This window comes from Cibotium barometz, chromosome 1 (genome assembly GCF_041138505.1).
Source record: "Cibotium barometz isolate CiBa-2024 chromosome 1, ASM4113850v1, whole genome shotgun sequence".
NCBI lineage: Eukaryota > Viridiplantae > Streptophyta > Polypodiopsida > Cyatheales > Cibotiaceae > Cibotium > Cibotium barometz.
In genome coordinates, this window is record NC_141046.1 from 12,966,159 (window position 1) to 12,989,904 (window position 23,746).

The following is a 23,746-nucleotide window of genomic DNA, read 5'->3' on the forward strand; positions in this document are numbered from 1 at the left end:
TGGATATACCCATGCATGCCTTGAGTAATCATCAATGAAAGTCACGAAGTACAAGTGTTTACCAAATGACGGAGTTTGCATAGGCCCACATACATCACTATGTACAAGTTGCAATTTGCGAGTGGCCCGCACAGAACCATCCTTTGGAAACGCAGAACGCTGCATTTTGCCCAAAATACAGCCTTCACAAACATGTTTTAATGGTGCCTCAAGAGGGGGCAATGAAGCAACCATATCAAATTTCTGCAAACGCAGCAAACTAGCAAAGTTCAGATGACCAAAACGAGCATGCCATAGTTTTGCATCTGAAACTGCCTTTTCATCAGAAACTGCATTTGCTGAATCTTCCACACACTTGTTATAAGAATTGAGCCTATACAGCTCACGAAACAAGGTGCCAAATACAATAATCGTATCACCAGAAGTCAAATCATGAACAGTACATCTGTCATCCATAAATTTGACTACAAGTCCAAGTCTAGCAAGCGCAGAGACAGACAATAGATTCGTCTTTATCCCTGGCACATACAAAGCATTTTCCTATGCAGTTGCAATTGTGGACCTTGCAAAGAAAAACAGAATCTTCAATCCCCAAAAATATCATTTGTTGAACTATGTGCACAAGATTTTGACAATATGCATGATTTTTTGGTGCATTTATAGAGACAAATGAATCTCTAGAAAGCATATTTACATTCTTCACACAACACTCAACACACCATATACAAAGATAAGAGTACACACAATATGAAAAGGTACTCAACCAAATACATACTAGGGTTCTCTATAGTGTGAACCCAACTAAATGAGCTGGCACTATAACTATGCCAGTCTCAAGAATGGCTGTCACACAGCCTGTCATCCCTCTGGCCACATATCACCCATGATCTCACCAACCATGCCAGTGGTGTAAGTGTGGGCGGCCTATCCCCCAGGCGGTTCATCAGTGTCCACTGCCTCACTAGATGAGCTCGATATCTCAACACTCCCCCTTGAGCTCAACTCCATCTCATGTACACTAAGCGAAGCCCTGAATCTGCGGAGCTTCTCTGTACCCAATGCTTTGGTGAAGATGTTAGTGACCTAATCCTGTGTGCTGACATAAACAAGGTCAACGTCTCCTGTCGCCAAAACCTTCTCTCTGACAAAATGGTAGTGGACCTCTATATGCTTCATGTGAGCATGAAAAACTAGGTTCTTGGCCAACTGTATACTACTAATGTTGTCACAGAAAATGACAACTTGTCTATCCCCACTGATAGACCCAAATCTGCAAGTAGCTTTCTCAACCAAGCTACCTCACATGCTGCCATAGTAGCACCTCTGTACTCAGCCTCTGTACTGGATAGAGCAACCATAGGCTGCTTCTTGCTGCTCCAAGTCACAGCAGCACTCCCCAAAGAAAACATGAAGCCACTAGTAGATCTTCTATCTGAGATACTACTAGCCTAATCAGCATCTGTGTACCCATATACACATATCTCTATCCCAATTTCATAAAATAGTCCACAATGCAAAGTAGACCTCACATACCTCAGTATGCATCTCAATGCATCCAAATGCGGCTTCCGAGTAACCTGTATAAACTCACTCACAAACCCAACAGCATAACTCAAATCTGGCCTGGTGATCGTCATGTAGATCAAGCTTCCTACTATGCGTCTATACATAGTAGGATCCTCCAAAATCTCTCCTGAATCTGCACACTCAACTTGCCATTCTGATCCAATGGCACTGAGATAGGCTTACAGCCTGTCATACCATACTTGGACAACATGTCCAAGCCATACTGTCTCTGCAGTAATCTAATACCATGTGATGACCTAATCACCTCAATGTCCAAGAAATATCTGAGCTCCCCCAGATCCTTCATCTCAAACTTCTGTCTAATCAAGATCTTTACATCAAAGATCTCTGCATCATGGTCCCCCGTAATGATCACGTCATCTACGTCATCTACATAGATGACAACAAGCACAACCCCTCTATCACTGTGTCTCACATACAGCGAGAAATCTGCATTGGCTACATGAAAGCCAATAGTGATAAGATATTCAGAAATCTTGTTAAACCATGCTCTTGGTGCTTGTTTTAAGCCATACAAGGCTTTTTTCAAGCTGCAAACATGCCTAGGGTGACTCACATCCTCATAACTAGGTGGCTGCAACATATACACCTCTTCCTGCAAATCCCCATGCAAGAATGCATTCTTTACATCCATCTAATGTAAAGACCATTACTTTGACGCAGCCACTGCTATCACAACTCTCACTGTTGCCATCTTGGCAACTGGGCTGAAAGTTTCCTCATAATCAATGCCGTATGTCTATGCATATCCTTTGGCTACCAATCTAACCTTGTACCTGCTTATGATTCCGTCACTGTTATGTTTTACTTTATACACCCACTTGCATCCAATGGCTTTCTTGCCTTAGGCAATTTCACTAAATCCCAAGTCTCATTTCCATATAGTGCATCCATCTCCTCATCCATAGCTTTCTCACAACACACATTTCCAACAGCCTCATCAATGCATGCGGTCTCTACAACCTGCACAACTTTTGCCATGTATGCATAGTGATGTGCCACATAACCATCATAGATAAACCTCTGCACAGGATTCTTCACTCTCCCAGATCTTCACAGCTTTGCATTCATGGCTTCCATAGCCTTCTTTACACCAGGTGTTCTCATAGAGTTGGTATCCCAAGATCCTCATCAAGGCTCATCTCTAAGCCACTAGACTCTCCATCAACATGAGAATGCCTTGCAGAAATGTCAGGCATACTAAGGGGCTTAACCACTTTCTCTTTGCCTTTATGTGATGTACTAATCACATTTGCAAGACTGGTATTATGATGCAGCCTGCCACTCCATGGTCTATCAACTGAACCACTAGATGAGGACTCTCCCAGTCCACTCAAAGACTGTGATTGTTGCTGACTTGTATTCTGTGCAACCACATTTCCACTCACATTAGCCCCAACAGCTTCTTTTTCAGCAGCATACCAGCTGCTCATCTTATAAAAAACAACATCTGTGCTTACCCTCAACTCACGTGTAGCAGGGTTATAATACCTGTATCTCTTTTGCTCAAGGGAATACTCAATAAACACACATTTTTCAGCTTTTGGATCCAGCTTAGTTCTCAGCTCATCTGGCACATGCACATATGCAATGCATCTAAAGACTTTTAAATGAGACAAATCAGGTTTTTTGCCAGTAAACCTTTGGAGTTACATCATGTATAGCTGCAGTTGGAGTCCTATTCATGATGTAAACTGCTATAAAAATAGCCTCAGCCCAATAGCTATGCGGCATATTCTTCTCTCCCATCAATGCTCGTGCAATCTCAGCAATGTGCCTGTTTTTCCGCTCAACAACTCCATTTTGCTGTGGAGTGTATCTGCATGTAAACTATCTCTGAATACCATTCTTCTGTAAAAATTCAGAGAACTCATTGGAGAAGTACTCTCCCCCTCCATCATCTGACCTTAGGCCCTTTACATGTTTCCCTGTTTGCTTTTCAACCATAACTTTGAAATTTTGAAAATGAGTGAACACCTCACTCTTCTCCTTCATGAAGTATACCCACACTTTCCTTGTGTGGTCATCAATAAATGTCACATAGTACCTGCAGCCTCCCATAGACATGGTCTTCGTAGGACCCCATACATCTGAATGCACCACATCTAGTGCATTTCTTCTCACATTTCTATCACATGGAAATACATGCTTTGTTTGCTTTCCAAATTGGCATGCTTCATATATTTTCTGCATACCTTCAACTTTAAACTTTGGCAGCCCTATCACAATTCCTTTAGTCTACATAGACTTCATTCTCTGCACATTCACATGTCCAATTCTTTTATGCCAAATTTCTGTGTCTGCAACAATTCGTAAACCATTTGCAAACATTGCAACACTCACTTGAACAGGTATGTTTACATTCAATGTAAACATTTTGTCCACTGTGTTGCCTTTTGCAACCAACCTGCACTTGTCTTTAAAGTCTTCAACATAACAACCATCAAGGTTAAACCGAACTTGCAAACCCTGCTCAATCATCTGGCCAACTGAAACCAGATTCTTTGTTATGTTCGGAACATGAAGTACATCTGCAAGGTACTTCACTTTGCCATCCTGCATAGACAATGGCACATCTCCAACATGAGCAATTGGATGAGCAGTGTCATCCCCTGTTTCCACAAAACCTGGTCTTTCAAGGTTTTTCATCTCCTTGAACAACTCCCCATGACTTGTCATCATGTGGTTCCAAGCACCTGAATCAACGTACCATATATCATCTTTATGTGTTGCTTCAACATTTTCAGACATGGCATTAACGACATGCTGCATAACAAACAACCTTTCATTATCCTCATTATTTCTGCTCAAGGATGCATAGTTGTTTTGCTGCAATTTTCCATTTTGCATGTCAGCCTACTTCTTATAACAATCTGCATGCACATGTCCAGGCTTACCACAATAAAAGCATCCACGTGTATCATTATACTACCTTTGCCAATTTCTACGACCTCTTTGACTCCCCTTGCCTCTGAATTGGCCTCTTTCACCTGCGTGTTGTTGTGAATTCTGGGACTGTTGTTGTTGCTGCTGCTAGTGGCCATAATTTTGATTACCTGTTCGGCCCTCCTTGGTCGCGTCCATGGCCAAGGAGGGCCGAACTGTTGTGAATTCTGGGATTGTTGTTGTTGCTGCTGCTAGTGGCCATAATTCTGATTACCTGTTCGGCCCTCCTTGGCCGCGTCCACGGCCTCCTCTACCTCGTCCTCTTCCTGAACTTGTGTAGAAGGCCTATTGCTCTAAACTGTTTTTGTTTTGTGAAGACTGTTGGTCTTCACCCAAGCTCTTCTCTTCTATAATCAACATAGACACCAAATTTTTGAAATTGGGAATGTTTTCCCGAGTTTGAATAGATGTCTTGAATGCCTTGTATTGTGGCCCGAGACCACATAGACAGACTTCCACCTTATCATCATCATCTACTGAAACACCAATAGATGCAAAGGATTCCACAATACCCTTGATCTTCAATGCATAGTCATTCATAGACATACTCTTTTTCTCCACAGTATGAAGTTCATTCTTTAACTGTATCTTTCGTGCCTTGGTATTTGTTTCATAGAGTTTTACCAAGGTGTTCCATGCCTCCTTGGGGGATTCGGCATCCTGCATGTGCCTAATCATGGTGTCCTAAATACTGATAGAGAGCCAATACATAACTTTTCTGGCTCCTTGGTTCCAATCCTTGAACTCTTTCACATCTGCAGTAGTCAGATTGATCATTTATATCTCCGGTGTCTCTTCATGCTCACCTTCTATGTAGTCCCAATAACCCTTTCCCATCAGGAAATTTGTCAACCTGAACCTCCAAGATGGAAGTTGTTCTTGTCAAGCTTCTCAACAACAATCAGGTTTATGCCATTATTTGACATCTTGCCAGACACACATATTTACCAGAAACAGCACTCTGGTTTGTCTTGCACAAACTGATGTATTTTCTGTAATGGTACTATACTACACTCAAATGTCACAACCAATGACCTCAATGACCTCAATGTGCATACATACACCCAATGGCAACTGTTTGACCTCCTTGCAGCACATAAATGTCTGCACAACCAATGACCTCAATGTGCATACATACACCCAATGGCAACTGTTTGACCTCCTTGCAGCACACAAATGTCTGCACAACCAATCTGTCTTCCTGCAGTTCTTAAAACAGAGTTCTGCATAGAATCGATGACTTACCCACATTACTCGAAATCGCCTGATTTCCAAAAAACGGAGGTCCTAACGCGCCCAAAACGCATTTTCGGCCCAAAAATGGAGGTTCAATAGGAAAATATAGTTGCCCTATAGCTTTACTCCCGCGAAGAAAGCTCCTCAATCAGAGATCGTTTGCCGGTGCCTCCCGTAGAGCTCCAGAGAAGGGTGTAGTCACCAACACAAATAGGGAAGAGTAGATGAAGCTCTTACCCTCGTACCTCTTCATGTGCTTCTCTTGCTTGTTCAGCTCAGCCCTTAGCATGAACCAGGCTCAGATACCATGAAAAGATGCAGGGGAGAAGAGAGCTTGAGCTTTTGCAAGCACACACATACTCACAAAACCCTAAAAGAGAACACACAAGGTGAGACTGAAAATCTTCTTCTTCACACAACACTCAACACACCATATACAAAGATAAGAGTACACATAATATGAAAAGGTACTCAACCAAATACATACTAGGGTTCTCTATAGTGTGAACCTAACTAAATGAGCTGGCACTATAACTATGCCAGTCTCAAGAATGGCTGTCACACAGCCTGTCATCCCACTGGCCGCATATCACCCATGATCTCACCAACCATGCCAGTGGTGTAAAAGTGGGGCCTATCTCCCAGGCGGGTCACCAGTGTCCACCGCCTCACTAGATGAGCTCGATATCTCAACATAATTTACTAAGGGCTGTTGCATAATTGATATGGCACTTAAGCAATAGATCAAAGATTATCATGAATGCATGAAGTGGAAAATCAATGATGGGGCTCCAATTTGAATTCCTGTTTGATTCTCCTAGCATATCAGGAGACATGACACCTTCCACCCATCTTGAATTTTGTTGTTCCTCATCTTCATCATCAGTTGACTTGGTTGGATCTACTACATCTTCCTGTTGCTTCTTCCCTTTCTTGGGACCTTTCGAGGCATCCTTCCTAATAGAACCAACCTTCTACATACCTTTTCCATTTGTCTTTTTCTGCCTAGGAATATCAATCTGAGCATTGCAGTATGGACAAGGCCATCTTGATGTCGCGCCGCCTTGAGCACAACCCATCATGCATTTAATTGTCTTCGAATCTCCCCCAAGATGCCAATCCACCTTGAACTTTCCTATGTTTTCTACATCTAAAAGTTGACCTTCAATTTGCTTTTTGATTACATCTATTATCCAGGGAGTCCTTTCAAACATCCATGTCAATACCTCATGTGTCTCCTCCGGTACCTCGAATGCACCAAGCCACCAGACCTCTTTCTCTCATAGCCTTTGTCTCCCTTAAGCCCAACTTTTTATACTCTAATCTCTTAAAATTAGGAATCCTTATTAGGAGGCCCTTTTTGGATCCAAAAAATTAGGAGGCTCTTTTTGGATCCAAAAAATTCCTAATGGAGGGTGACAAAGGCTTGAGAGGGTGAGAGAGAGGGTTAGAAGCTTGAGAGGGTGATAGAGGATTAAAAATAGGGTGAGATGCTTTTTGGAAGAACTGCATTTTGTCAAAATACTGGCAAAACACCCTCAGGTTTAATTTTCGATCTTTTTCGCCACAGTGCACGTCTATAAATGCGTCTGTATACACGTCTAAAAACGCATCTAAAAGCGTGTCTATTTTGCAGAGTAGACGAGTTTATAGATGCAAAAATAGACATGAAACATAACAGTAAACATAGGAGTTTTTAATTCTTTTTTTGAAATGCAGGATGTCTTCATCAATCAGTTCTTCTAGTGATGACGAGTCCCTTCGTGTTCAAAATCGAGATCGTTGGTTGCAACATTAAATAAAATGTATGTGTGATCGTTGTCAAGGATGTATGCGTCGACAACGTAGCATTACGATGAATCACATTTCAATGTATGAAAAATGGGAACCGAGACGAGGTCAATGGTGGTAAGTATACTTTGCTTATATTATAAGAATTTAATTAAGAGTTAGTATTCATTGGAGACTCACATTGAAATACTCGTATGTAGGATAATGCGCCGCACCCTTCTATGTTAACTCATAGGCGATGTCAAGAGGCTCAGCGTAGAGAAATGGCAGAGGCTTCACAAAACGTAGAAGTGGTGGAGGATTCGAATGATGGAGATACAAGCCCACCACCCTTTCCTCATGAGATGGTGGAGGAAGAGGTTTTAAAAGATATGGTACGTGCTCTATTTGCTAATGAGCGTAGTGAAAATGAAAAAGCCATGGAAAATGATCACCTTTACAACGTGGCTTCGACCCCACTTTTTGAGGGATGCATATATTCCATTCTATGCGCTGCTCTCGAGTTGCTCAACTTGCAAACAATTTATGGATGGAGCAATGCAAGTTTGAAAGCACTTCTCAAGTGAGTTTTCTACTTTCATAAATTGTCTACTTCCATTATAGATATATAAGAAGAAATTATTTTTTATATTAATGTATTTGATTGTTTTGTGGATAGGCTTTTGTCGAAGATGCTTCCAAAGAAGAATAAATTGCCAACCCCAAGAGACCAAGCAAGACGCTTTGTGACATCTCTTGGAGGCTTGGATTATACTCGCATCCATGCATGTATCAATGATTGTGTTATCTTTTGTGGGATACATGCAGCGGCTCAAGAGTGTCCTATTTGTGGCAAGTCAAGATATCGAGAGGATCTTAAAGGTCTACATGTGCCGCGTAAGGTGTTGCGACATTTTCCCATCATTCCTCACATCCAACACATGTTCAAGTGCAAATCTATTACAGAACTCATGTCATGGCATTCCTTTCATCGATCCAATGATGGAAAGATGAGAATTCCCGCAGACACTCCTGCATGGAAGCACATCGAGGAAATGTGGCCAAGCTTCAAGGAAGAGCCTAGACATTTGAGACTTGGATTGGGTACGGATGGTGTTAATCCTTTTGGAATCAACAGCACCTCATATAGTATATGGTGGCTAGTGGTAGTTTGGTAAATTACAACATTCCTCCATCCATGGCAATAAAGAAAAGATATGTCATGTTATCCCTTCTTATTCCTAGGAAACATAAGGTAAAGAATATGGATATATATCTTGAGCCCTTGATTGATGAGCTTGAGATACTTTGGAGATGTATCCATGTGCATGACATATTCCGGCCTCCATCTTCATGAGACTTTCTCTTGAAGGCCATCTTGATGTGGACGATGCACGACTTTCTGGTTATGGCGAGTGTTGAGGTGAGTCGAATGGGTTTCTATTCATGATGATTCTTTATTATCATTGTATTATTTTTTGACACGCTTAAATATCTATGTTGTTTAAGTCTCTCCACATCTGGATACCATGCATGCCCTATTTGTGGTCCATCATTGGTGGCATCTAGGCCAAAAAGCTTGAAGAAAGTGATATATGAGAATTATCATCGATTTCTCCCTCATCATCATCCCAAATTTGTTCGTTCTTGGATGGGAGTCCCTCCACATCCACTAAGCATGGGAGATTGGAAGGCATTATAGAATGGAGTGGAAAGTCCTCCTCCCCCCGGCATGTATAGGTAATATATCTTTGACATAGGATTCCAATACAAGCTTTGGATGAAAAGATAATCCTCTTAATATTTGTTGTTATTTGATAAGGTACTCTATCTTCTTTCGCCTACCATATTGAACGAGCCTCAAAATCAACCATCTTCTTGATCCAATGCACATCTTTAAGAATGTTGCCTCTAACATTTGGGAGCACTTGAGAGAAAACGGGACTCCTTTCTCTTGTAAGAGAGGATCTACAAAGCATAGAGAGGATGCAAAGAGCTTGGCCACGAGAGGGACCAAATGGGAAGACAATTCTACCTTAAGCACCTTGGATATTGACAAAGGAGGAGGAGAAGTTGGTGAAAGATGCCATTACTACATTTCGTATTCCAATGGGGTGCATGAGGTGTTTAAAAGGTGCCTTCACAAAGACAAAGATGGCACAAGATGCTTCAAGTAAGCGAAACATTGAAGTTGTACATATTTAACTTGTTCAATCATGATGTATCTAATCATGCTGTATAAATGTTTATAGTTTATTCTTCCTACAAGCATTTCCAATTGTGCATCCCATGAAGTGCGAGAGACAATTTATAAGATGGGGGAGCTTGTGAGGTTTATATCCCAAACCCTCATAGCCAATTTTCTACACGCGTTTTCCTCAAAAGGATTTGTTTATTATTTCACATTGTAGATATGTGAGGTCGAAGGAAATCGATCCATGTAAACTTGACTATGCAAGGGTCATGGCGGTGGAGGTGGTTTGTTTGGTGGCGGAAAACATTCCCATAGTCAATTCTCATAAGCCAACTACATCTTATGGTTCATTTAATTGATCAGATTGCCATATGTGACACTGTGCGTGCTCGATGGATGTTCTGTCTTGAGCATTTCATGAAGATCTTGAAGGATTTTGTAAGGCAAAATGCAAAGCCAGAAGGTAGTATGGCTGAGGGTTGTGGCTGAGGGTTGGTTGGTACAAGAATCACTTGTTTATATCTTAGAATACCTTGTCGAAAGGGATCCCTCTCTCCCTTGCCTATGGAGCAATGAAGAAGACTTGAGGATGACCTCTCATGTTCCTCAAGGAAAGGGAAAGACCAAAGTCATGGATACAGAGGTGCATATTAGGCTTAATACCTTTTGTGTGCTTAATAGTTATGTGATGAGAAGATGGGTGGCAAAGTATGAGGGTGAAAAGGCAAGAAGACAAAATGAAAGGTCGGCATTCCGTAAGCACCATGGACGTAGTGTGCCATACCCCGAGAACCTACGATCACTTCCCAAGGATCTTGATGTAGACTTTTGCATGTCTAGGGTGTCCTTGATTTTCTGAGGTTGATGCCTCAGTTGTAGCAACATGCGCTGTGGCCCTCCTTCTACTTTGCATCTTGGTAACTGTGTGAAGACCATGTGGATGAAGCCATCCCATACACTTAGCAAGCTAATGCTAGTGTATGGGATTAGCTTCATGTGCCTTCCTCGTTGTGCCTACTCTTAGTGGGGTAATGTAAATATGGTCAATACCACACCTTGTACATAAAGGAGTTAAGGTGGAAGTACTCACAGGAGTACTTTCCATCCCTTTCTTGAGATCAAACACTAAGCTACTCGATGAGGTCTTGCATAATGATAGCATTTCATGGGTGTTTGTTTATCCATGTTATTCAAGTCCCTCCCCCATGGATTGGGGTTGCTAGGTATACGGGGTATATCTAGTCTCCGTCCATCACATAATGACTTAGAATTGGGGAGGGTGGACTCGTTGACTCAAAGGGCTCCAAGGTGGTCCCTTCAGTGGCTTCCCCCTTGTCACCTTCTTCTCAAAGATTTCAATCAAGGTTAACTAACAAATGGGGGTGATTCGAGGTAATGGGGGCTATGATGGAAGTACAGGGGGTGGCAAGGGAACTTTTGGTACCCTAATAATTCCTCTCTAGGCCACTTCGTGGCTTGATTGAGGTGCGTTATGTAGTACTGGTGCTTCCAAGGCCAACGGCTATGTAGGGTTTGTCGACAAGGCTTGGGGTAGGGATAGGGCTTGAGCAGTTCTTTTGTTGGTAGCAATTTTTAGTTTTGTGATTGCCCCATCTTTGAAAATAAGTGTAGTAGAGAGCGGGATGCGGTCTTAGATGTGGAAATTCTGTGCTAGTATGGTTAGCTCTTGACACATCGGACATCACACTAATTTCTCTTTGGGTAAAGATGGGGTTGGCTAGCTCAAATCTAAACTTGGCTGGTTATCCAATGTTGGGTCATTTGTTGCATCAAGGCTGTACCCAACTACTCAACTTGTTGTCCTGAGAGTGAGGAGGACTCTTTGCCTTTCCCTTCACATATTTTTCTGGTAGTTTTGAAGCATGCCTCGGATATGCCCTCATGCAGTTATCGGGAAGGAGTTCCCTTGAAATTATCCTCAAAATCCATAGCACTCCTACAACATTGCTCAAAGGAGGTGTGGGCGCTAGAGTGTATAAGAAGAAGGCACTTACCTTAACTTGGTCATCCACGTGGCCAAATGCCTCACAGATTTGATTGAACATTTCTAAATGTGGTATGGGATCTCCAGTTCCATCAAACTTGGTGATAAATTTTGAAATATGGGCCAGTTTGTTTCGTTCTTATCTGAGCCCTTGTGCAAGCTCAACATATGATGGCGGTGTTATTTCCACTGGTTCCTCCCTCCCTATTTCCATGGCTATCCTCAACATTTTAGGAGTCAGTCCTACCATAGCTGGAGCTGGTGCGGGTTGGGGTAAGATAGGCGAGGGAGCTTGGCTGGGCGGATAATATACCATTGGGGGTCCTTGTCTCAAGGGGGGACCGGTTTGTGCTTTGTAGGGTCCCATATGGTATCCAAGGTAAGGCGGGTATTGTTGGTACATTGGTGCGGTAGGTTGATAGGATTGTGGAGGGCAGACTATCTCTCTTCGATGGGATGGTTCTCTGAGCCTTAGTGAGAGGGCTCTTGACCTTGGGTTGGCACATGCCTATGGCCTTGGTACACATCTTCCATTCCAATGGGGTTGGCATGGTCCCCTAGACTGGTAGATTTGTCTTGTTGGAATTAGGGTTGCAGGAAAGCACACAAAGCTTGGAGAAGAAGAAGCAAGAATGCACACAACACAAAGTATTAGATTGTGTCAATGTACAAAAAGATAAGATAGCCCTAGAAGGATGGGCGTATATACAAGCCGGGGGAAAAAACCTCCTAAAGAGGGAAAAAGTGCCCCGGCGGTCCTAAGTGTGTTCACACACATCACTGCCTATATATATATGGCAACAAATCCCCCCTGGGAGTGATGGTGTGAACGAGAGCTGGCACTCATGTATAGGGGAGTGCCATGCCCGAAGTAGATCAGTCCACAAAGGGAAGCAAGCCCAAAGCTTTGCGGAAAGCTTCGAACTTCTCACGAGGAAGCGCCTTTGTGAAAAGATCGGCGAGGTTGTCCTGTGTTGGCACATAGGCCAAGCTGATCTCTCCTGCTGAGAGTCTCTCCCTGACATAGTGATAATGCACCTCAATGTGCTTTGTGCGAGCATGAAAAACTGGGTTTCTCGCAACTGCCAATGCACTCTGGCTGTCAGTGAAGATAGAGGTGGCAGACTCCCGTCCAACACCCAAGTCAGCCATAAGCCGTGTGAGCCACACACACTCAACCGTAGCTGTGAAAGCTGCCCTGTACTCAGCTTCACAACTAGAAGTGGCCACAGTAGGTTGCTTCTTGCTCAACCAAGATATGCATGAGCTACCGAGCATGAAACAAAAACCACTTGTGGACACTCTTGTGTCATAGCAACTAGCCCAATCTGAGTCCGAAAAAGCATGTAAATCTGGCGGCAACGATCCCCCCTTGGGATAAAACAACCCAAGATGTATGGTGCCACTCAAGTAGCGAAAGATGCGTTTAACTGCCTTCCAATGCTGAGACCCTAGGCTATGCATAAACTTGCTCACCTGTGAGACTGCAAACTGAATGTCCGGCCTCGTAATGCATACATAAATGAGGCAACCAACAGCTGTCTGATAGAGTGTGACATCAAAGTGATCTCCAGCATCATGAAGACTCAACTTCAAACCTGTCTCCATTGGAGTAGCAATAGGCTTGCAGTCTTCAAGGCCAAATCTCCGCAACAATGTCTCAATATACTTTGTCTGACACAAAGCAATACCTCCATCACACTGCTTAAATTGTATTCCCAAATAATGATGCAAATGCCCCAAATCTGACATCTCAAAAGAGGCATTCAAATCAGCCTTAAAATCAGCAATATGACTCTCATTTGGTCCTGTGAGCAGCATGTCATCGACATAGAGAGCAATGATTAGATGTACACCATCCACACGTTTAACATACAAAGTGCTTTCTGTTGGACTATTCTGAAACCCATGTGCAGTCAAATATGCATGTATCTTTTCATACCAAGCTCGTGGAGCTTGCTTTAAACCATATAAAGCCTTTTTCAACCTGCACACTTTGTTTTCCTGCCCTCTTTGAACAAAACCACGAGGCTGCGATACATACACTTCCTCATGCAAATCTCCATTCAAGAACGCAGTCTTTATGTCCAACTGATGTACATTCCAACCATTATGAGCTGCCAATGCACAAATGCTACGAATGGTAGTCATACGACAAGTGGGAGCAAAGGTCTCATCAAAATCAATGCCCTTTTCTTGAGCATAACCCTTTGCAACAAGTCTAGCTTTATAGCGATCAACACTGCCATCTGGCTTTCGTTTCAACTTAAAAACCCACTTACATCCAATGGCCTTTTTACCAATAGGCAAATCACACAAAGACCATGTACCATTCTTCATTATAGCATCATATTCACTTTGCATTGCAGCCAACCAATTTTCTGAATTTTGTGCCTCATCAAATGAAAGAGGTTCTTCCTCTTCACACATACTAGACACAGCCAAAGCATAACAATCTGATGTATAAGAGGCATGCTGAATACCTGAACGAGTACGACTAGTCATAGGTGCATCAATCTTACTATCACGCAAGGTTTGCACCAGCCATTTAGGCATACCTCTAGCCTGCTCATTTTCAGCCCTATCCTCATGAATTACATCCTGTAAATCTGCATCAGAAATAGGCTGATCTATGATGTCATTTGAAATCTGCGTAGGCTGAATATTTGCCTCATTAGGACTTACATTTGAATTCCCACCTGTAAAGAGAGGCAACAACGTATCAAATACATCCCGTGAGCTCACACCTGTCTCTTTGGTACATGATAACAAGGGCTGCACAGCATCTTCCACAAAAACAACATCTCGACTAATCAAGATACGCTTTGACTGCGGATGATACAATCTGTAACCCTTGCTCTCAGCACTGTAACCAACAAAAATGCATTTAACAGCCTTATCATCCAATTTTCTGCGTTGTTGCACAGGCACTAAAGCATAGGCCAAGCAACCAAAGACACGCAAGTGACCAATAGAAGGCTTCCTGCCATGCCAAGCTTCGTATGGAGTAATAGACTGCAAGGCCTTAGTGGGACACCTGTTGAGTACATATGCAGCACACATGACAGCCTCAAGCCAAAATGCATGTGGCAAAGCTTGGCTCTTGACCATACATCGTGCCATCTCCATAAGTGACCTGTTCTTCCTCTCAGCAACACCATTTTGCTGAGGGGTATATGGCACTGTACATTGGTGTTTTATCCCACGACTAGCCAGAAATGCATCAAACTCTTTAGACATGTACTCCCCCCCTCGATCAGTACGGAGGGTGCCCACAGTATAATTGGATACATTTTCAACCATAAGAAAAAACTGTTTGAAGCACAATAACACTTCGGACTTTGCCTTCAGTGGATATACCCATGCATGCCTTGAGTAATCATCAATGAAAGTCACGAAGTACAAGTGTTTACCAAATGATGGAGTTTGCATAGGCCCACATACATCACTATGTACAAGCTGCAATTTGCGAGTGGCCCGCACAGAACTATCCTTTGGAAACGCAGAACGCTGCATTTTGCCCAAAATACAGCCTTCACAAACATGTTTCAATGGTGCCTCAAGAGGGGGCAATGAAGCAACCATATCAAATTTCTGCAAACGCAGCAAACTAGCAAAGTTCAGATGACCAAAACGAGCATGCCATAGTTTTGCATCTGAAACTGCCTTTTCATCAGAAACTGCATTTGCTGAATCTTCCACACACTTGTCATAAGAATTGAGCCTATACAGCCCACGAAACAAGGTGCCAGATACAATAATCGTATCACCAGAAGTCAAATCATGAACAGTACATCTGTCATCCACAAATTTGATTACAAATCCAAGTCTAGCAAGCGTAGAGACAGACAATAGATTCTTCTTTATCCCTGGCACATACAAGGCATCTGAAAGTGTGAAAGCGCTGCCATTTGCAGCCGTAAGCATAATTTTACCAACGCCCTTCACTGGGTAAGAAGCATTATTGGCACATGTGACAGTATTCCCATTAGGGACAGCCTCAAGAGAAGTGAACATATCACGATGCGAGGTAATGTGCTTTGTAGCACCACTGTCAAAATACCAAACATGACAGTCAACAGAAGCTGCCAAACATGCATCATGTACAGATGGGTCATACTGGCAATACACGCTAAACGCCCATTCTGTATCTTGCACAACATTTGCAGAATCTGCATTTGTAGAAGCATCCGCTATTGTGGCTGCATTTGACTCTTTCTTCTTTGCCTCTTTAGCCTTTAGCTTAGGGCAATTCTTAATGACATGATCATTTGCCTTACAATAGTTGCACCTGGTCTTTTTCTTGCCTTTATCAAGAGCCTTCTCAGACTTATTGTTGCTACCTGTGGAAGTAGAAGAAGTTGCAGACCTACTAATAGGAGAAGAAACAGTGGAAGGGGCTGCCTTACCACTTCTTCTCTGCTGCTGCTGGGCAGCCATAAATGCTTGATCAACTGCACGCTGCCTGGCCCTGTTTTGCCTGGACTGCGCTTCTTGCAAGAGCTTGTTGACTAAAGTATCATACTTGACAGCATCAGGTCTGTCCTCATTAAGAAGTCTCCACGTGGAAGCAAAAGTCTGATATGTCTCAGGTAAAGCATCAAGAACAGTCTGCACAAGAGAATGATCAGGAATAATCTCACCTGCAGAAATCAACTGTTCTTTGAGATCTTTAATCTCAGCAAGAAAAACATTCATGTCATCATCTTCCTGCATAATCTTCAGTTCTAGCTCTTTACGCAGGTAAGCGATTTTTGCCTCGTTACGACCTGCATACAAACCAGCTAGAATATCCCAAGCTTGTTTTGCTGTTTTAGCTGAACGAATATGTGGGGTGATGTTCCGTTTGACAGAAAGTGCAATCAAGGCATGAGCCTGCGCATCTTTACCATCCCAACGAGCTTGTTCAGCAGTGGGTAAAACAGCAGCAACAGTAGAGCTGCTAGAACCTGCAACATCCTCAACAGATCCTACATCCACAGAACCTGGACGTACATCCATACCCTGCACAATGTTCCACACTCCTTTTGCAACCAAAACATACTGCATCATGTATGCCCAAAGTGGGTAGTTGCTGTCTCCATCCAGTTTGTCTTCAGCAGACAACATGCGAAATACATCATTGCTGTTATCAGCCATGGCCACTGACTGAAACTGATGCAAAAGCTACCTGTAATGAAGCAAAGACTGAACAAAAAACAACTCGTGCTATGTAGCACGGTCCACAATGGAGAACGTATGCCTGTTTTGCAGAAAACTGCACTGTCGAAATTTCTGCAGAAAATGACGAAAACACTTGTGCAGAACTCGAAATGCAAAAACGGAGCCCGAAACGACCTCAGATGCAAATTCTGAGAACGCCAAGCCAAACGGGCTTATATGCAGAGTGTAGGGACCTGCAAGCGCTCGTGAAAACTCACCTCAATCGGAGAACGTGAGTCGGAGGGTGCTGGCGGCGTAGCCCTGGGAGCCGATGCCTGCTCTGATACCAATTGTTGGAATTAGGGTTGCAGGAAAGCACACAAAGCTTGGAGAAGAAGAAGCAAGAATGCACACAACACAAAGTATTAGATTGTGTCAATGTACAAAAAGATAAGATAGCCCTAGAAGGATGGGCGTATATACAAGCCGGGGGAAAAAACCTCCTAAAGAGGGAAAAAGTGCCCCGGCGGTCCTAAGTGTGTTCACACACATCACTGCCTATATATATATGGCAACATGTCTCGATTGGGTTACCACCATCATTTTGCCCTATGTTTGGTTTATGGTCTAGAGGAGGTGTGGGCTCTCTTTTTAGGTTGGCATTTTATGCCTGTCTCTCTTTGGGATGTGGATTGTCTGACTATGCATTTCCTAGGCTAAAGTTTCTGAGTCTTAAAGCAGGACTTCCCTGTGAATGTGTGGGGGACTTTGGGTCTTGCTCTAAGGTAGGTGGTTTGTCCATGAACTGGGCCACCAATATGCCTTCCTCTAAGTCAGAGGTAGTGTTTCCCGTGCTAGGATGCTCCTTGCTTTCACTGGTGCTGTCAAAGACTAACACCGTTTGGCTCCAACTTGTGTTGATCGAAGGGTTTGATCTTACAAATGAGGGAGTATCAGAAGGGTTGACGTCGTCGAACAAAGGGTTGTTTTCGAACCAATTTCCATGAGCATAAGTGCATGAATGTGGAAAGTGGTAGTGTTGGATCCTCTTCTAAATAGTATCCCTCTTTTGTTTTTTGTGAAGGTACAACCATACGCTAGTTAAGGAACGAGCGTTCTCTTGACAAGGTATGGACATACACTTGTGAATGGTGCGGCTGTGCCTTCAGGGAAGGTACAGTTGTGGCTGATTCAAGGTATGGACGTACGCTTGGAAGGACATGGATGTGGGTGGGAAGAAGGTACGAGTGTATGCTTGATGATGGTACGGGCATACGCTTGTGCACGAACGGGCATACGCTTGAGGAAGGTACGAGTATATGCTTGAGGAAGGTATGGGCATACGCTTGTGAAGGAATGGGCATATGCTTGTGTTGGCTCAACTAAATCTCCTAAATGCACCGGGATGACGTGTCTTTTGACCGCCACCCCCTAATATTCTCTTGATTGTACCCTTTATGTATCCCTCTCCAATGCTCTTTATACCCTTGTAAATGCAATTTGCTCTCCTTGAATGCACACTACTCATATTTATAGAGCAGATTTGGAAAGATCTACCTAGAAGGAAGTAATGGCCGTGGCTAAGGAAGGAATGGTCGTGGCTTTGAGAAGCGTACGACTGTACTCTTCTTAGAAGATAGGCTTTGAGAAGCGTACGACTGTACTCTTCTTAGAAGATAGGCAAAGCCAAAAAATGCGTCAATCCTCCTCTTGAGATTTTTGAGATTTTGGGTTTTTTCTTGATGTTTTTTTTATGTTTTTATTTTATAAGTGGCTTGAGCTAACCTCTTGCAACCCAATGGTACTAGAATGCTTAACTAGCCTTATTTACCTAAGACTAATTAAGGGATTAAGCTATTTATGCAAGCTTCAACAAATGTTGAAGAAAACAAAAATTCATGAACTTCAAGAGAGCAAAATTAGGCACTTGCTTGTGTCTCCCACTTCCGATGAAGACTTCCAAGCTCCTCATGCTCCATTGAACTCCATAGTTAAAGAGAAGATAAGATCAAACACACAAACAAACATACCAAACATACAATTGCCGGTGCATTTGCATTCCAACCGGGCTATGCAATGACTCTAGCAAAAGTGATAGAGTGTGGAGGACCATAAGCTAAATGCCCATCCCCAACAGCGGCACCAAAGATGTGAACCAAATTAGCATGCTACCTTACACAAGAGAGGGAGAGAAGAAGAGAAGGAAGATCATGCAAGGGTTGGCTTGGAGAAACTAACACTTAGCCAACCCTAATGAGGGTTAAATCCCCGATGTGAGGCCACTAGGGGCTCACTCCACCTCCACTTCTGTCACACAAATGGAGCTTCTACAAGCTAGGTAGAGAGAAAAGAGAAAGGGAGCTATGGAAAGCTCTACCTCTACTCAATGCCTTTGTGTGTGCAAGAGTGATCTCAAGAAGAAGACAAGAAGAGGGAGAAGAGAGAGCAAGACAAGAATCATCACCTACATGCACACAACCACAATCAAGCAAGCATACATTCACAAACACAAGATTACCACCATAGCCACACAAGAGAGTATGGGAGAGAAAGAAGGCAAAACTCAATTGTGATAATGGGATTGTTCGTCTTCATATTTCATAAATCACTTATATACATGAGCTCACTTTTTACAATGGCTGGCCTCCCATTTACAATTGGGGGCCCAAAACTAATTTCCTACCTCTATGTACACCTAGGCTCATTCCTTTGGACTGGCATTACACAAGTCATAAGCTTGATTATCCCATATATCTTTTACATGAAGCTCTTAGCGCGGTTACATACAATGAGTTACAAGAAGCGTAACCAAACTTGAAAATGATGTTAAACAATGTGGTTAACATATAGTTATACTATTTTGTGAGGCCATAAAGCCTAACACTTTGGGGATATTTAGTGGTGAAATTTGGAAAAAATTCCAATTTCCATTTTCATGAGTTTAGGATAAATTAGTGAATATTAGGTCAATAAAATGTAGTAACTTCTTTCCTTCAAACTATATATTTGTGATACTCATGCTTATAATACTCAAAGTACACTATACTTATGGGCAATATTATGGGAATTCTCTATTCAAATGCACATTTTTTACCACAAATTTTGTGACTCATCATGTTTTCTCCACTATACATCGAGAAATATAGAAAATAACTTTTGATCAATTCAATGATATTAATTAACGATAAAACCATTACAAGGATACATTTCCTACTACAAACTCAAAGTCCATAAATATCTTCACTTCCATGAACTGAACATTGCATCATGAATATTAGTTATCATTGAGTGTGTCTATTTAATGACATGCATATGTCCATTTATATAACTACCAATATAGCATCAATTATCATATTTGTTTGCCAAAGATATTAATGGAGATAGAAAAAATTACGCTTACAAATCCAGCAAAAATACATTTGTATATAGATGGGTTAAAGTATGGTTAGGTGGTACCTCTTTTTGTTTTCAAGTTGAAAAAAGATGCCTGATTTTAGGGTTCCTTGTTGCTATATACATAGGCAGTGATGTGTGTGAACACACTTAGGACCGCTCGGGTACTTTTTTCCTCTTTAGGAGGTTTTTTTCCCCGGCTTGTATATACGCCTATAATTCTAGGGCTAACTTATCTTTTGTACATTGACACAATCTAATACACTTTGTGTTGTGTGCATTCTTGCTTCTTCTTCTCCAAGCTTTGTGTGCTTTTCTGCAACCCTAATTCCAACAATTGGTATCAGAGCAGGCATCGGCTCTTAGGGCTACGCCGCCAGCACCCTCCGACTCACGTTCTCCGATTGAGGTGAGCTTTCACGAGCGCTTACAGGTCCCTATACTCTGCAAATCAGCCCCTTGGGCTTCGCGTTCTGAGAAATCGCATCTGAGGTCGTTTCGGGCTCCGTTTTTGCATTTCAAGTTCTGCACAGGTGTTTTCGTCATTTTCTGTAGAAATTTCGACAGTGCAGTTTTCTCCAAAACAGGCATACATACTCTATTGTGGACCGTGCTACATAGCACGAGTTGTTTTCTGTTCAGTCTTTGCTTCATTACAGGTAGCTTTTGCATCAGTTTCAGTTAGTGGCCATGGCTGATAACAGCAATGATGTATTTCGCATGTTATCTGCTGATGACAAATTGGATGGAGACAGCAACCACCCACTTTCGGCATACATGATGCAGCATGTTTTGGTTGCAAAAGGAGTGTGGAACATTGTGCAGGGTATGGATGTACGTCCGGTTCTATGGATGTAAGATCTGTTGAGGATGTTGTAGGTTCTAGCAGCTCTACTGTTGCTGCTGTTTTACCCACTGCTGAACAAGCTCGTTGGGATGGTAAAGATGCGCAGGCTCATGCCTTGATTGCACTTTTTGTCAAACGTAACATCACCCCACATATTCGTTCAGCTAAAACAGCAAAACAGGCTTGGGATATTCTAGCTGGTTTGTATGCAGGTCGTAACGAGGCAAAAATCGCTTACCTGCGTAAAGAGCTAGAATTGAAGATTATGCAGGAAGATGATGACATGAATGTTTTTCTTGCTGAGATTAAAGATCTCAAAGAACAGTTGATTGCTGAGGTGAGATTATTCCTAATCATTCTCTTGTGCAGACTGTTCTTGATGCTTTACCGGAGACATATCAGACTTTTGCTTCCACGTGGAGACTTCTTACTGAGGACAGACCTGATGCTGTCAAGTATGATACTTTAGTCAACAAGCTCTTGCAAGAAGCGTAGTCCAGGCAAAACAGGGCCAGGCAGCGTGTAGTTGATCAAGCATTTATTGCTGCCCAATAGCAGAGAAGAAGTGGTAAGGTAGCCCCTTCCACTGTTTCTTCTCCTATTAGTAGGTCTGCAACTTCTTCTCCTTCCACAGGTAGCAACAATAAGTCTGAGAAGGCTCTTGATAAAGGCAAGAAAAAGACCAGGTGCAACTATTGTAAGGCAAATGATCATGTCATTAAGAATTGCCCTAAGCTAAAGGCTAAAGAGGCAAAGAAGAAAGAGTCAAATGCAGCCACAATAGCGGATGCTTCTACAAATGCAGATTCTGTAAATGTTGTGCAGGATACAGAATGGGCGTTTAGCGTGTATTGCCAGTATGACCCATCTGTACATGATGCATGTTTGGCAGTTTCTGTTGACTCTCATGTTTGGTATTTTGACAGTGGTGCTACAAAGCACATTACCTCGCATCGTGATATGTTCACTTCTCTTGAGGCTGTCCCTAATGGGAATACTGTCACATGTGCCAATAATGCTTCTTACCCAATGAAGGGCATTTGCATCTATAAGCGCGTCTGTAATCACGTCTATGCTCGCGTCTATAAACGCGTCTAATTTCAAAGGAACTAGACGCGCTTATAGATTGAACTATAGACGTAAACGTAACTTATGCGTCTATAAGAGCGTCTAGTTTCAAATGAAGTAGACGCACTTATAGATGCGTTTATAGACACGAGTATAGACGCTCTCGTAACTTGTACGTCTATGCAACGTGTCTATACTTGCTTTATATTGTAGTGCATGCTTTATGCATAATGCTCATGCATGTTTTATGCATAAGCTTTATACATAATGCTTTATCCATAAGCCTCATGCGTAGCTTTATGCATAAGGCCTCATGCATAGCTTTATGCATAGGCTTTATGCAGAAGGCCTCATGCATGCTTTATGCATAAGACCTCATGCATAGTTTTATGCTTAAGGCCTTATGCATAGTGCTTTATGCATAAGGCCTCATGCATAAAGCATTATGCTTAAAGCTTTATGCATAAGGCCTCATGCATGCTTTATGCATAAGCTTTAGCATAGCTTGCACATTAGGACCTCAATGGATGCATTATTAATCCTTTGACCACTCTTACACCTCTCTTAAAAACCCAACATTTCAGTCCACATGGCAACCCCCCATTTGGCTATTCCTTAATCACCTTGATTAGGCTTGGGCAAATTAAAGGGCCCAAGAAGACCCCATTCACTTAATGATAGTGGCGTAGTTTGCATAAGGCATGCATAGCAGCATAGCTTGCATAAGCTTTTGTATGTATGCATTATTAATCCTTTTCTCACTCTTTTGTTGGTTTTGTAGGTCCTCTAATCCTCTCTTTCAATATCATAAAAAAGAGGTAAGTGCTTTTCTATCTTTCCTCTATTATTATTGCACCCTTGGGTGCTGGGGATTTGTTTTGTAGGTTTGCACATAAGCTTTATGCATAATTCTTTATGCATAAGCCTCATGCATAGCTTTATGCATAAGGCCTCATGCATAGGCTTTATGTAGAAGGCCTCATGCATGCTTTATGCATAAGGCCTCATGCATAGTTTTATGCTTAAGGCCTTATGCATAGTTCTTTATGCATAAGCCTTATGCATAATGCTTTATGCATAAGGCCTTATGCATAGTTCTTTATGCATAAGCCTTATGCATAATGCTTTATGCATAAGGCCTCATGCATAAAGCATTATGCTTAAAGATTTATGCATAAGGCCTAATGCATGCTTTATGCATAAGCTTTAGCATAGCTTGCATAAGGCTTAGCACTTGCAACAAGGGGCTTGCATAGCGGCATAGCTTGCATAAGCTTTTCTATGTATGTATTACTAATCTTTTCCTCACCCTTTTTTTGGTTTTGTAGGTCCTCTAATCATCTCTTTGAACATCACAAAAAAGAGGTAAGTGCTTTCATATCTTTCCTCTATTATTATTGCACCCTTGGGTGTTGGGGATTTGTTTTGTAGGTTTGCGCATAAGCTTTATGAATAATGCTCATGCATGCTTTATGCATAAGGCCTTATACTACATACGCTTTATGCATAGGCCTCATGCATAGTTTTATGCTTAAGGCCTCATGCATAGCTTTATGAA

General features: G+C 42.3%; 1 pseudogene; it reads left to right on the forward strand.

The window, feature by feature from the left end:
* Window positions 1–7,823: 7,823 nt before the first annotated feature.
* On the forward strand, window positions 7,824–10,222 carry LOC147641614 (uncharacterized; annotated as a pseudogene).
* Window positions 10,223–23,746: the final 13,524 nt, after the last annotated feature.